This window comes from Eublepharis macularius, chromosome 17 (genome assembly GCF_028583425.1).
Source record: "Eublepharis macularius isolate TG4126 chromosome 17, MPM_Emac_v1.0, whole genome shotgun sequence".
NCBI classification, from domain to species: domain Eukaryota; kingdom Metazoa; phylum Chordata; class Lepidosauria; order Squamata; family Eublepharidae; genus Eublepharis; species Eublepharis macularius.
In genome coordinates, this window is record NC_072806.1 from 16,261,179 (window position 1) to 16,273,918 (window position 12,740).

Below are 12,740 nucleotides of genomic sequence, written 5' to 3' on the forward strand. Positions count from 1 at the left end.
TATAGTTAACTCAAAGCTAGGCTATTGTAATGTACGGTTAATAAACCTAGTCTATTGTAATGCATGGTTCTGCCCTTATGACAGCTGCAACCTGGTCAATATAGGGGACCTGGTGGAACTTGCATATCATACCCATTCTGTGGATGCTCTATTGATCATATCAGTTACTAAGTTCAGTTCAAGGTTTTCAGACTCTCATACCTGCAGGACTCTCTCTCTTGCTATGTGCCACTGCAACATAGGGTTGCCAGGTCCAGACTGGGAAATTCCTGGAGATTTGGGGGGTGGAGCCTGGAGAGGGTGGGGTTTGGGAGGGGAGGGGCCTCTGGATTATAGTGCCATAGCGTCCACCCTGCAAAGGAACTGATCTCTGTGGACTCGAGATCAGTTGTAATTCCGGGAGATCTCCAGCCACCACCTGGAGGCTGGCAGCCCTACCGGCAACACCTTTGCTCATTAGAGCACAGCCTTCTAACAATGCCACCCTGAAAATTGGTAAGATTGGCAGCTGCCCATTCACTTATTTTCTCAATGGTGACTCCCATCTTGTTGAATAGTCTGCCAGAGGAGGTTGGAAAGGCTCCCATGTTTCTGTCATTTCACAGAATGTGCAAAACAGTAATGTTCAAGAGGGCATTAAAAAAAAAAGAGGATTAGAACCGTAAGAGAACAGAACAGTCCCAGAAGGGAGCCTTTATAGTCCATTGCAATGATTTTTGTAGATATTTCTTATTTTTACAGCACTGTTTTATACCTTGTGATCTTATTGTTTATACCTTACCTTTGTTGTTCATGTTGTTCTCTAATTCTGTAATCCTGGAGCTATTACATTGTTCATTGGTTGATTTACGCAATCTGAGAGCACTGTTTAATTTCTTGTAATCTGCCTTAAGTCTCAGTGAGGATGGTGGACTATACATAAATTAAATCAATAAAACTTATAAATAATAAATATTTTCAAGGCCTCCTTGTGCTTTTACTGCAAACTGACTGTTTGTATCATGCATCTGACGAAGAGAACTTGATTCTCGAAAGCTTATGCTACAATAAAATTGGTTAGTCTTAAAGGTGCTACTGGACTCTTTTTGATTTTACAACCAGTTGTGTTATGTTCAGAAAACTTTGCCTCTCTTACCAACACAAAAGCCACAGTTTCAGGTGAGTAGCCATGTTGGTCTGTAGTAGAACAAGATTTGGGTCCAGTAGCACCTTAAAGACAGACAACATTTCCAGGGTATGAGCTTTCAAGAGACAGAGCTCCCTTCATCAGATACAAGTAGAAATGAAAATCCCTGACCCCTTATAACCCACATAATACCATTTAGTAACACCAATGAAAATGACACAAATCTCTGAAAGATTTTCAGTCTTCCAGAATGCTTTATCATAGCAGATATTTAGTGGGGGTGGGAGGTGTTTCAGCCTATGATTTTTGGCTGCTTCTGTTTTGAATGTCCTGCAGATATAAGAGAGGCTGGGTGGAGGTGTCCTCTAGTTGCAAACTTCTAGGGAAAAAATAAGATAACATAGCAGCCTCCATTGTGAATATTAAAACTACAGAATATACAGGATTCTTAGAAGGCTGAGAGCAGAGGGAAAACTCGGTAGTACTTGCATAACCAGTACTGAAAACTGATTTTATTTCATGCAATAGGTAAAGAGTCAGGGAAGCAAATCAGGTAACAGGTTCTAGCGAGCATAGTCTCCCACCCAGGCCATTTTGCTCCAGTGGAGAAATCCTTCTATTTATCAGCTAATTTCAAGTATTCCTAATGTAGATGAACTTTCTGGATAGCTCAGCTGGTCCAAAGAAAGACCCAAAACTAAAACAAAAAAAATTCCCTGGTTAATATCTTTTATTAAGAGCAACCAAAACCAATACAAGACAATCTGCAAGTTTTCAAGTTCTTTGGACCTTTTCAGCTCGCAGGACTACTCTTTCATTGCAAGCCTGAACACTAGAGGGGGTTTGGGGACTGTTTTTCAAAATCCCTAGGGAAAGCTTGCAGCTTCATACATCAAATTAAGGTGGCCTAAGAAAAAATGAGGTTGCCAAACTGTTTATCTAGTATGGCTCATGTGTTGTTAGCAGCTGGGTGTGAAGTACCATCTATTTGCAGCCATTTATGGAGACCCCTTAGGGTTTTCAAGGCAACAAATAGTGGTTTGCCATTGCATAACAAACTTGGACTTTCTTGGTAGTCTCCCATCCAAGTACTGACCAGGCCCAACCCTGCTTAGCTTCCGAGATCTGATGAGATCTGGCCAACCTGGGTGGATGCCAGCTGGGTGGCAAGGAGAAATTCAGTGGACTCTGCTTTTGCCAGCATGAAGATGGAGAAATCTTCACCGGCTAAGTTTCTGATTATCTAGCTGGCAGAAATCTTTGCAGGTAAAAGAACAATCCTTTAAAGAGATAACATTACTTATACCATATCTTATTCTCTGTGATAAACTGAGCAGAAACAATCCTGACCAAGCAGTTTCAGTGCAAAATACAGGCAGGGCACAATTCTGATTCAACAACAACAAAAGAAGTCTTGTGACACGTTGATGATTTATAGATTTACTGCAGTCAATGCCTTTGTGGGCTGAGCCCACTTCAATCAGATGCATGAAGTGAAACCTCTATCAGCAGATATATATACACACAAGGGGGGAATTGTGAAAAGTGGAGTTAAAAGGCCATAAAATGCAAGTGGCAATGTAGTGGGAAGGGTATCAGATTAAGATCCAAGAAGGACTGGGGTCAAGTCCCCACACGGCTATGATGCTCACTGGGTGAGAAGACAGCTGCCAAAGGCCAGGCTCCCCAAACCAGCAAGTCTTGGGAAATCCGAAAAAGCTAGTAGCACAAAAATGCTAGCGTGGGTGTTGACAAGAGATGGATTCAGGGTACCTTTTTGAAGATGACAGCCTCCCAACATTTTGTGAAAGTGGGCCACTGTGAAAATTACTTTGAACGTCACAGTAGGGTCAATATTGAATACTTACGTATGGCGGGGGAGGGGGGGGTGGAATACAAAACACAGGTGGGTCTTTCTGAAGCCACTTTTACCAATACTTTGCCAAGCCCAGCTAAGAGATGGTTTTCATTCACTCTATTCCTTGCTCCATTCGATTCCTGCAGTGGGCCTTCAGCATGCTTCATGTATAACTTTTCTTAAGGAGAGCTGAAAAGCTTCCTTCTCTCCAGGACATATCTCTGGAGAAAGCTTGCTCTTTGTCTTCCAAGAAACAACAGAGCTGAAATTCACTTAACTTGCTTGGGCAGAAAGAATAAAAGGGCTGGCATGCTTGCTCCAGCGCTCAGATGCTTTCATTAGAAAGCGTGACTGCTTTTCACAGATTGCCTACTCATCTTTGAAGGTTTTCTTTTTCCTCAACTCCTCTCTTGGGCAATCACCGATGCTTTTAGTTTTAACAGTGTTTCCTTTGAACAATAAAGACAGAGAGAGAGAGAGGGGGGGTGTCATTTAACACTTGGAGAAAAACTGGATTTTTTTAAACACTTGAATAACTTCAACATCACAAGTAAAGGCATTTATTTCTTGAAATTGTTTTGGTTTGAGACAGTAACAAGGAAAGAGAAATAAATATTAAAATGGCCTGTTTCTACCTAACTACATGCATTAGGTTTTGTACATGAAAGTTATTGCACTTCCTACACAATTTCAAAAAGATGCTTAAATTAATGCCAGTGTCTGCAGTTCTTATTGGTTAGTCAGTTAAAAGACATATGACTCATCACTTCGTTTTTAGTATTTCCTGACAGCACTAGTTTGGGGAATTAAATATTTTGGGTGGTGGAGTTGACTGAAATGTCATAAGAGAGGACAGAGAGACAGACAGACAGACAGACAGACAGACAGACAGAAAAAGAAAGAAAGAAAGAAAGAAAGAAAGAAAGAAAGAAAGAAAGAAAGAAAGAAAGAAAGAAAGAAAGAAAGAAAGAAAGAAAGAAAGAAAGGTCTCTTTTTAAAAAAATCACTTTGGGATTCCAAACGACCTCCCCCACACTCATTCTACTTCCAGAACATCATTGTAAAAAACTCAACTTTTTTGTTATTCCAACGGAGACTTGGTTATCCCGGAAAAGGATTTCAACAAAATTGACTGGGGGAGTGGGGGGGGACATGAACAATTGCCGTGGAGGTTTTAACACAAAAGACACTTAGACATTTATAACTGAATGGGTTTATTCTGGAGAAATGTGAGTGTCTATAGCGCACTATGTGCTGCTTGTGCTCTCATTTCATGCTCAGCTGCTCAGACGTTGCTATCAGTTTCATATTGACCGTTGGCTTCTGTCGCTGCAATCCTATGCAGAGTTAATCCAGTCTAAGACTATAGAAGTCAATGGGCTTAAACTGTGTTAACTCTGTGTAGGAGTGCACTCTGTGCCATAGTTCTAAGATGACCAGGGTAAGAAGATCAGGGCACACTGTATATTGAAGATCATGACGTGTTGCATTTTATAATGTTTTCAGCATGAGATTTTAAAGCATATTATCAAGATGGTAGAAGACAGTCTACTCAGAGGCTTAGTGGGAGCAGCATTCTGGGCAGAACAGTAGCACTGTTGCAGCTTCCTTGTGGGCCCTGCACCTAAAGCCTTACACAGGTCAAGAAAATGCAAAGCTGGAAATCAGAAACAAATAGATTTTGGTGTGTGTTTTCTTTGTTTTGCAAAACAAGATAATGAACAGGAAGAACTGTGGATTTCAGCATCAGGAGATCAAATCACATGCTCTTATAGCCCCAGATCTTATTCAGAGTCATTAATTGTTACAGGAGGCTCATTGGTACCCACACATTTAAGGCATAACTAAGGACATCTTTTGCTTGGTATTAAAGCAAAGTGCCAAGGCTTTAGCCAAAAGATTTATAATTTTACATCCCTTTTTTTCCAGAAAGCAGTTCCTTGAATAAAAGGAACAAATCTGGAATAGGACATTCTCTGTGTGAGATTGCAGCGGGGGGCACAGCATCTACCCGATTGATATGGTGCTGCCTCTTGGTAGACCGTGACCAGGGTTGAATAGCTAGACAGAGCTTAACTCCGGGGTTCACCTTCTCCCAGCCGAAGCAGAACATTGCGAATTAGCACCATTTTTCGGTCAATTTTCCAGTGCTTAGAGGGCCTGCAGCACCACACAAGTTGTTCAAAACCAGCTAGATGTAGCGTGCCGAACAAGCCAATCCGGCAAGAGGTTTGGGGACACGCCGCAGCCTGGGAAGCCCTTTCAGCCAGTCACTCATTAAAAACAGCCTGCTGTGTAAGAAATATCCATGTAATTAAAAAAAGAGAGGAGCAAATTGGTACAAGATTCATGATGGTAGGGATCAGGGGAGAGCAGAATGGAAGGCGACGGGGGAAACTCTCAAGGAGCAGGGAGGCTTTCCCTCTGGAACCTGCCTGGGCTGAAGGCCCCTTAAACGGAAAATGCCTTCTCTTTGTACAGCAATTACAATAGTCAGTGGTAGATCCAGAGGAGTTAGCCGTGTCAGTCTGTAGTTGCAAAAGAGTAAAGAGTCCAGTAGCACCTTTAAGACTAACCAACTTTATTGTGGCATAAGTTTTTGAGAACCACAGCACTCTTCATCATCTTGAAAACTTATGCTGCAATAAAGTTGGTTAGTCTTAAAGGTGCTACTGGACTCTATACTAATAGTCAGTCCTGCGATCAGAAAGGAGAATGGCTTTAATATAGCCCCTGGAATCTGATCCAGGAACTCCCCAAACCACTTCTCAGCCACAGACTTTTCTCAGCCTGTGCCCCTCTCCATATCTGCAATGGCGAAGGGAATGCTAATACTGGCCTACCTTACAGGGGGGATGGAAGATTGGAAGTTTGGAACATATAAGACAGCAATACTCAGTTGGTCTAAGCAGAATCCTGTTAAGTTCTAGTGGATGAGGTTCACTTCCAGGAAAATGTTCTTAGGATTGCATTGTGGGTCATGGGGGGGGAAAGCAATTCCAGAAATTTATTCATTTAAGCATTTAGGAGCAGTTTTCCAGAAACAAACCTACTGGACCTGAATCTTACCATAAAATCAAGGATCAGTTCAGATGGAGGTAATACTCTCTGATCTGCGTACGGGGAGGGTTGGATTGTGAGCCAGTGGCAAGTACGGTAGCCAACACGGCTGGAGAAAAACGTCTTCTCCGTTTAATAGACGCTTAATGTCTGGAAAGGGGCAGTGGAGCATCAGCTGGTAAATACCATCCTATTATAACACACATCTAGTCTAGATCCAGTGTGGTGTAGCAGCTAGAGTGCCAGTCTAGGATCTGGTGAAGCCCCGGGTTGAGTCCCCGCTCAGCCAATGAAGCTCGCTGGGTGGCCTTGGGCTAGTCACACTCTCTCAGCCAAACCTACCTTACAAGGTTGTTGCAAAGATGAAATGGAAGACCGGAGAATGCTGTAAGTGGCTTTAGGTCCCCATGGGCAGAAAGATGGGATGTAAATGAAGTAAATAAAATAAAAAACGGGGCAGGACATGTTTTCCTTCCATCCCTGTTGACAAAGCTACACAGTGACCCGCTGAACTGATTCCCCACTCCTTGCTTGAAGCCAGCTGGGTGACCTTGGGTCAGTCACAGCTTCTCAGAGCTCTCTCAGCCTCACCCACCTTTCAGGGTGATTGTCATGAGGATAAATTGAATGTTGTTGTTATTATTATTTCTTGGCTGAGTGGGTTTTGAACGCAAACCACCAAGGCCTGGTTCAGCCCTCTAACCACTGCACCATACCACCCTGGCTCTCCCACCATTCCCAGTGCAAAAGTCTCTTCCCCTTCACACCTTCCCCCCTTTCTCTTCTTTTCACCCCCGACACCAGGAGACCATTGACTGTCAAAAATGGAGAGGTGGGGGCTCTTGCTGGTTAATGCAAGACCAGCTTTGCAAGGCCCTGTTTAATGACTCTCCACACTTCGCTTTGGTCCCACTTGGAGAGACATCAGCATAACAAGGCTTATTGGGTTGCTAATAGAAGCTGCCTTTTGAAAAGCTTTAGAGAGGGCCATCAGGGACTTTATGGCAAGGAAACATATCATTAGCTAACAAATTGCTCCCGGGGAGTCCAGGAGTGCCCCCCTGACAATGGTGGGGGTTGGGTAAGCCTCATCCATTCCAGCAGCTCCCCCCACACCGCCTTTCTCCTGAAAAGGATTGCTCAGCAGGTGAAGTTTGAGAGGCAATACACATACTTCTCACACCCTTCACGGGCCACACTTTGTCTTCTGGGTCCACCCATCTCGGTGAAAGAGACGGCCACCCTTTTTTTGCATATGAACGCGTGGCAGAGATGGACCACTGGCATGAACCGCCAAGTGGCAAGGTGAATTTTTTAAATCACACATCTGGGGAATGGATGGAAGGGGCTGTTTAAAAGGGCCTGGGAGATGGCAGAGGTAGGACACGTGCAGAGCTTGAGGGCGGAGGGTAGGGGTGTCTGGGGAATTAAGAGTAGGTCATGGAGAATTTTAGACCAGGGAAGATTTTCTAGCATCCAGGGCTGGCTCTTACCCTAGATTGTGATTAGCGGGTTGTAGTGGTTAGAGCATTGGACTAGTATCTGGGGTCCCAGGTTCGAATCCTGGCTCTGCCATGGAAGCTCACTGGGTGACCTTGGGCCAGTCACACACTCTCAGTCCAACCAACCTCACATTTATTTTCTCCTCAACCAACCTCACACAGTTATTTTGAAGATAAAATGGAGGGAAGAAGGGTGTTGAAACCTGCTTTGAGTCCACATTGGGGGAAATTGCAAGAGGCAGGCAGGCAGGCAGATGGTCGGGCAGGCGGGCGGGCGGGCAGGCGGATGGACAGACGGACGGACTGCCCTAGTGAATTTACATGGAGGAATTATGTGTGGAGTGGATATAAGGGAGTTAGGAGCTTCTTGTCTAATACTCCAATACTAAGATCACTTTCCTGGAAGTAAACCCCACTGAATAGACCTGAATAGGAGTCTGAGTAGACCTACTTAGGATTGTTCTCTGAAGGTGCACCCCTCGCAATATCTTAAACTAGACCTTTGCTTTGTTTTTAGCATGGCTGCCTATAATCTATTTTTTGGCCAGTTACTCGTAAGCCACTAGAAGCCTATAACTTTTTTTTAAGTATACAAATGTATAGCCTCTTTATTTTCAAATAGAAACTGGTGAGGTTTGAATGATGAAGCACGTAATCCTAAACAAGTTTACTTGGAAGTAAGCTTTATGTTATTCCCTGAGGCTTACTCCTAAGTATGTGTCCTTTTGAAGGAAGCCAAACTCTCCGGCTTTATTTTCTCCTCGTTTTCGGTCAAGCCAGCACAAAACATTATCAGCTCAAAGAATACTGAACCAAATTGGAAATGTTCCCTCAAAAAACCAACTTGGGCCGCATCCTGCCATTCCCCAAATGGGTGGGTGGGAGATTGAAAGATGTAATTCATGGCAAAATTCTTACAGGCCAAAACCGCTTCAGAGTTCCAGTCAGTATCAGGGAAGTGGGGGTGGAGGATAAAATAACCATGTCTGGCTTACTCCCCCCCCCCTTTACTCTCTTAATGCTTTCTGGTTCAGAGCCCTTTGTACAATATAGCAACTGCATCCCCCCACACCTACCCCCTGGAAAAAGAGGCCTGAGTGGAGAGAAGGACTCAGACCTCTTCCACGCCCCGGCAGGGCTATGGAGGGGGTCCAAGCCGGCAACACTGAAAGGCCGGAGGGCGGGACACAATTTTCCACGCTGCAAGATGCCATCCTTCTCAAGAGCACATCAATATCCCCCTTGAAAGGGGCAGACAGGCTACTGGGGGAGAGAGAGAAGCCCCCTCCCCTGTTTGTATGGGTATAGAAGGATTACAGAAGCTAATCTACCCCTCCTCACTTCTCTGGGCATACTCTGGCCTAGAGAACAGACATTGGCACCTTCTGCCCTGTGCGCTGGAAGCTGCTCAGAGCACCCCACATTCTGTTCCAAAGCAGGGAAAACCGCCTCCCCCCCCAAGACCTCCTACGGCATACAGGGGACGGATCCGCACCACTTCTTTTTCATCCCACCAAATCCAGCCTCCGGTCACATGGCCCAAACATTTCCCATTCCCTTTTGCACTTCCTAGTTCCTTATTCTCCAAGCCAGTCACAAATATGGATGGTTCTTAAGTAACTCTTGCAAGGAAACATGCATCCAGCCTGGTCCGATGCCAGGTTTGAAGGCCCAAAGCTTCCAAGTGGCACGCTACAGCAGAGAGATTGCCATAGCGCCCTGCTTGTGGTGGCATCTCCTTGGCTCCTGTGGGAAATAGGATGCTGGACGATGGGTCTGTTCAACAGGGCTGTTTTCATATTTGGATGGAAGGAGAGAAAGTCAGGGCAGAGACAAACAAACAACCTCTGAGGGCAGGTAATCCTGCTGTGTTTGGATCATGGATGAATCCAGTCTCTCCCAATGCAAAGACAAGGCTGAGTTGCTCGCTTTCCAGAGGAACAGTGGAAGGAGGCAAGGCTAGAGCAGCAAATCACGCAGAGACACAGCAGGCCACCTCCTCAGAGGATAAGCATGTTGGAAGCATTTTTGTATTCCTGGTGCAAATTACAAACATGTGGCCTTAATGCGAGAAAATCCATCCTTTCTCATATGTTTCAACCCCCTCCAAAAGTTCAATGGAAGGAACATATTTATCTCACAGCTACAATTGCCCAGTCCCTCTATTTCCCCCCAAAAGGGTGGGGTTGGGGTCCTGGATCCCCCTTCCCCTTAGTTACGGATCTGCACTTAACTGAAACTGGAAGAACTCTATATAACACTCTGTCTGAGGAGACTAAGGCCCGGCAAGATTTGTTATCCTTTCCCCAGGCCTGCAAGATGGAGCTGTTCCGCCAGGCATATGGGCGGTGCTAGGCGGAGCCCCCCGGCCGGTTGATGAGGGGTTGGGCCCTCCCCACCACCAATACCTCCATTTTTAAAAAACTCTTTAATGCAGAGGTACTCTGAAGTTGTTTTAAATTTGATCAGTGGAATTCTGTGCTGCTATGTTGATATTTATAATTGTATTTTAACTGTGTAAATTGGATGTTTTTAGAATTGTTAACTATAACAACTGTTTTATATATTTTAACCTTTACGTATTTTGTAATCCGCCCTGAGCCAGCTGGAAATATGGGTAGGGCAGAATAAAAATTGAAAATAAATAAATAAGTTTCGGCAGCCGCTCTCTCCTTCCCTAGAAGTTCTTGTGTTCTGCTTCTGAACTCCAACATTAGCAATGGGCTCTGGGCTATGCTGTGGGATAGAATGAAACCTGGCATGGAGCTAAAATCTGTGGGTGCCCAGCAAAGTGCTCGAGGGGGCATTATTAGGATACCTTTGAGGAGGGGAGGAAGCCCACTTTCCTCCCCATCAGTTGGCTACACTGACTGAGAGCTGTTGCAGCCAACCCCTTTGAACAAAATAGCCAGTTTCTGAGTGAGCACGCCAGGGGTGCAGCAGGAGCCCTCCGTGCGCTTACTTGAGAGGCAGCGCCTGCAAATTAGGTGGAATGTATTTCCAAACAGACTGGCTGGCGTGTGTGTGTTCAGAGGTTACTTTTACCCCGTAAGGGAGTGGAATGGGAGAGGAAGCCCCACTTCCAGCTGCTCAGGTTTTTTCCCAGTAATTACTTAAAATATGCATAAATCAAAAGTGGATGTGTTCAGAAATTTTAAAAAATATATCCTAAATTATGACATTCTTCTTCGATCGTCCCAGGAGCCTCCCTGCAGGGGTTAAAATCCGATGCAGCCGGAGTAAAGCCCATGGCCCGGCAAGCGGACCCCCCACCCCCCAGGGTCTTCTTTGTCCTTACCCACCACCACCCTTTTAAACTGTAAAGGGGATTATTAGCAGGCACTGTCTCCCAGAATGTGTGTGGGGGCATAAGGGGACAAATGGGGGGGGCTTTAGCCTGCCCCCCATATAACTTGCCCCCCCCAGCTAGAGAGTCCTCCTCCCTTTGCAGCGAGGGGGTGAATGTTCATTGGCATTCCGCGTCCTCCCCCCCCCCCCCCGCAGCCGGGCTCCCACCACCGGGCCGCGCATCGCAACATCTGGGGGTTTTGTCTGCGGCACCAAAGCGAATTGCCTATTATGGAGGCGGCGGCGGTGAATGGGCGCTCGACGGGCGGTTCAGGCTTCCTTGGGCCAGCCTGGAGCGAGGAGAATCCGGGCAACGCCTCCCCGCTGCCCCCTGCCCAGGCCGGCTCATTTCCCACGTGCACCTGGGGGGCAGGGAGCCCCCTCCTCAGATCGGAGACAAAAAGCCCCGGGGGGCATCGAGTCCCAGCTTTCCAGGGCGGGAGAACGCGGCTACGGGCTCAGCAGCTCCCCCAACCGAGAAGACCCCCTCCCCACAACCAGTTCTCTCGTCCGTGTCTAATCCTGACCTGACTTTGGTTCGTGCCGTCTCGCTTTCTGCGTTAAGCTTTAAAATCTTCCTGGAACTGTTATCAACGCCTCCATTAACGTAAAGAATTTCTCAAGCCCTGCTCGCGTATTAAAGTGAAGACGTTACATTCTGCCTCCCTGCTTGTTAGAAAGTACTGACGCGTGTTCGCTTTACACGTGAAGCCGGGAACTCGCACCTGAATAAACGTGGGGTTTGAATCACACCTACCAGCGTGGAATGTCACATGAGAATGACTCCAGGCGTGGATAAAGAAAAAAAATCAAGGGTACTCTATACACGGGTTGTACCACTGTAACTTGTTGACGGGGCTTCAGACAGGTTGTATCAGACCCTTAGCTGGACGTGTGTCCTGTCTCCAGCAGAAGCCAGCCAAAATCTTTCAGTCGGGTCACATTATTGGGCATTCAGTGGTATACTGCCTCTGAGCACGGAGGTTCTGACATTTTTTTATCAGATACCAGATATCCGACGAAGGAAGCTTTGACTCTTCAAAGCTCCTACCTTGGAAATCTACTTGGTCCCCAAGGTCCTACTGGACCCAAACCTTGCTCTTCTGCTACAGACCCACACGATTATCCACCTGAAATTATTTGTGTTATTTATAGTCCACCTTTCTCGCTGAGACTCAAGGCGGATTACGTCCAGCGTTTAATTTCAAGGCAGAGGCCCGGGGCTCGTGTCTGTCTGGGTCTCCATCGCCCTCTTCCTTGGAAGCTCTTCTCCCTAACCAGCGATTGTTCAGGGATTCATCTCAGCGGGGAGGTGAATGCTTTCTATACTTGCTAGGGGAATTTTCATCTTGCCTTACTTTATATTCCATAGTAAACCGGGTGATGCCAGTAAAGGCCTTCCTTCAGCCTATCTTGTGGCAGTGAGTTTCAAAACCCCAGCATTTTCTTCTCTTCTTATTTTAAGCCACCCATGATGACCCGGAGACTGAACCAGGGCTACCCAGCAAGTCCAAGGCAGAGGTTCCCGTGGCAGGTCCCTTTCCCACCTGCCCCAGAAGCACTTCTCCCAAGCGCTGCTGCTCCAGCTTCTTGGCCCCCTTCTCTGCATGCTGTGTGTGTGTGTGTGTGTGTTTGACTTTGCTAGTTCTCTGTGTCAGGTGTGAGTGGAGCATATAATCACTCCCATTGCAGACATGCCTGGAATTATTTGACCTCATAGGTGGATACTGGTTGCATCTCTGCATGAGTCCCTGTTCCTGCAAGTTTTCTTCCCATCAGCCTAGAACAGTGACTTATAGGCAGAAACTGGACAGGAGTCCTGCTGACCATAGATAATCTTACCTAT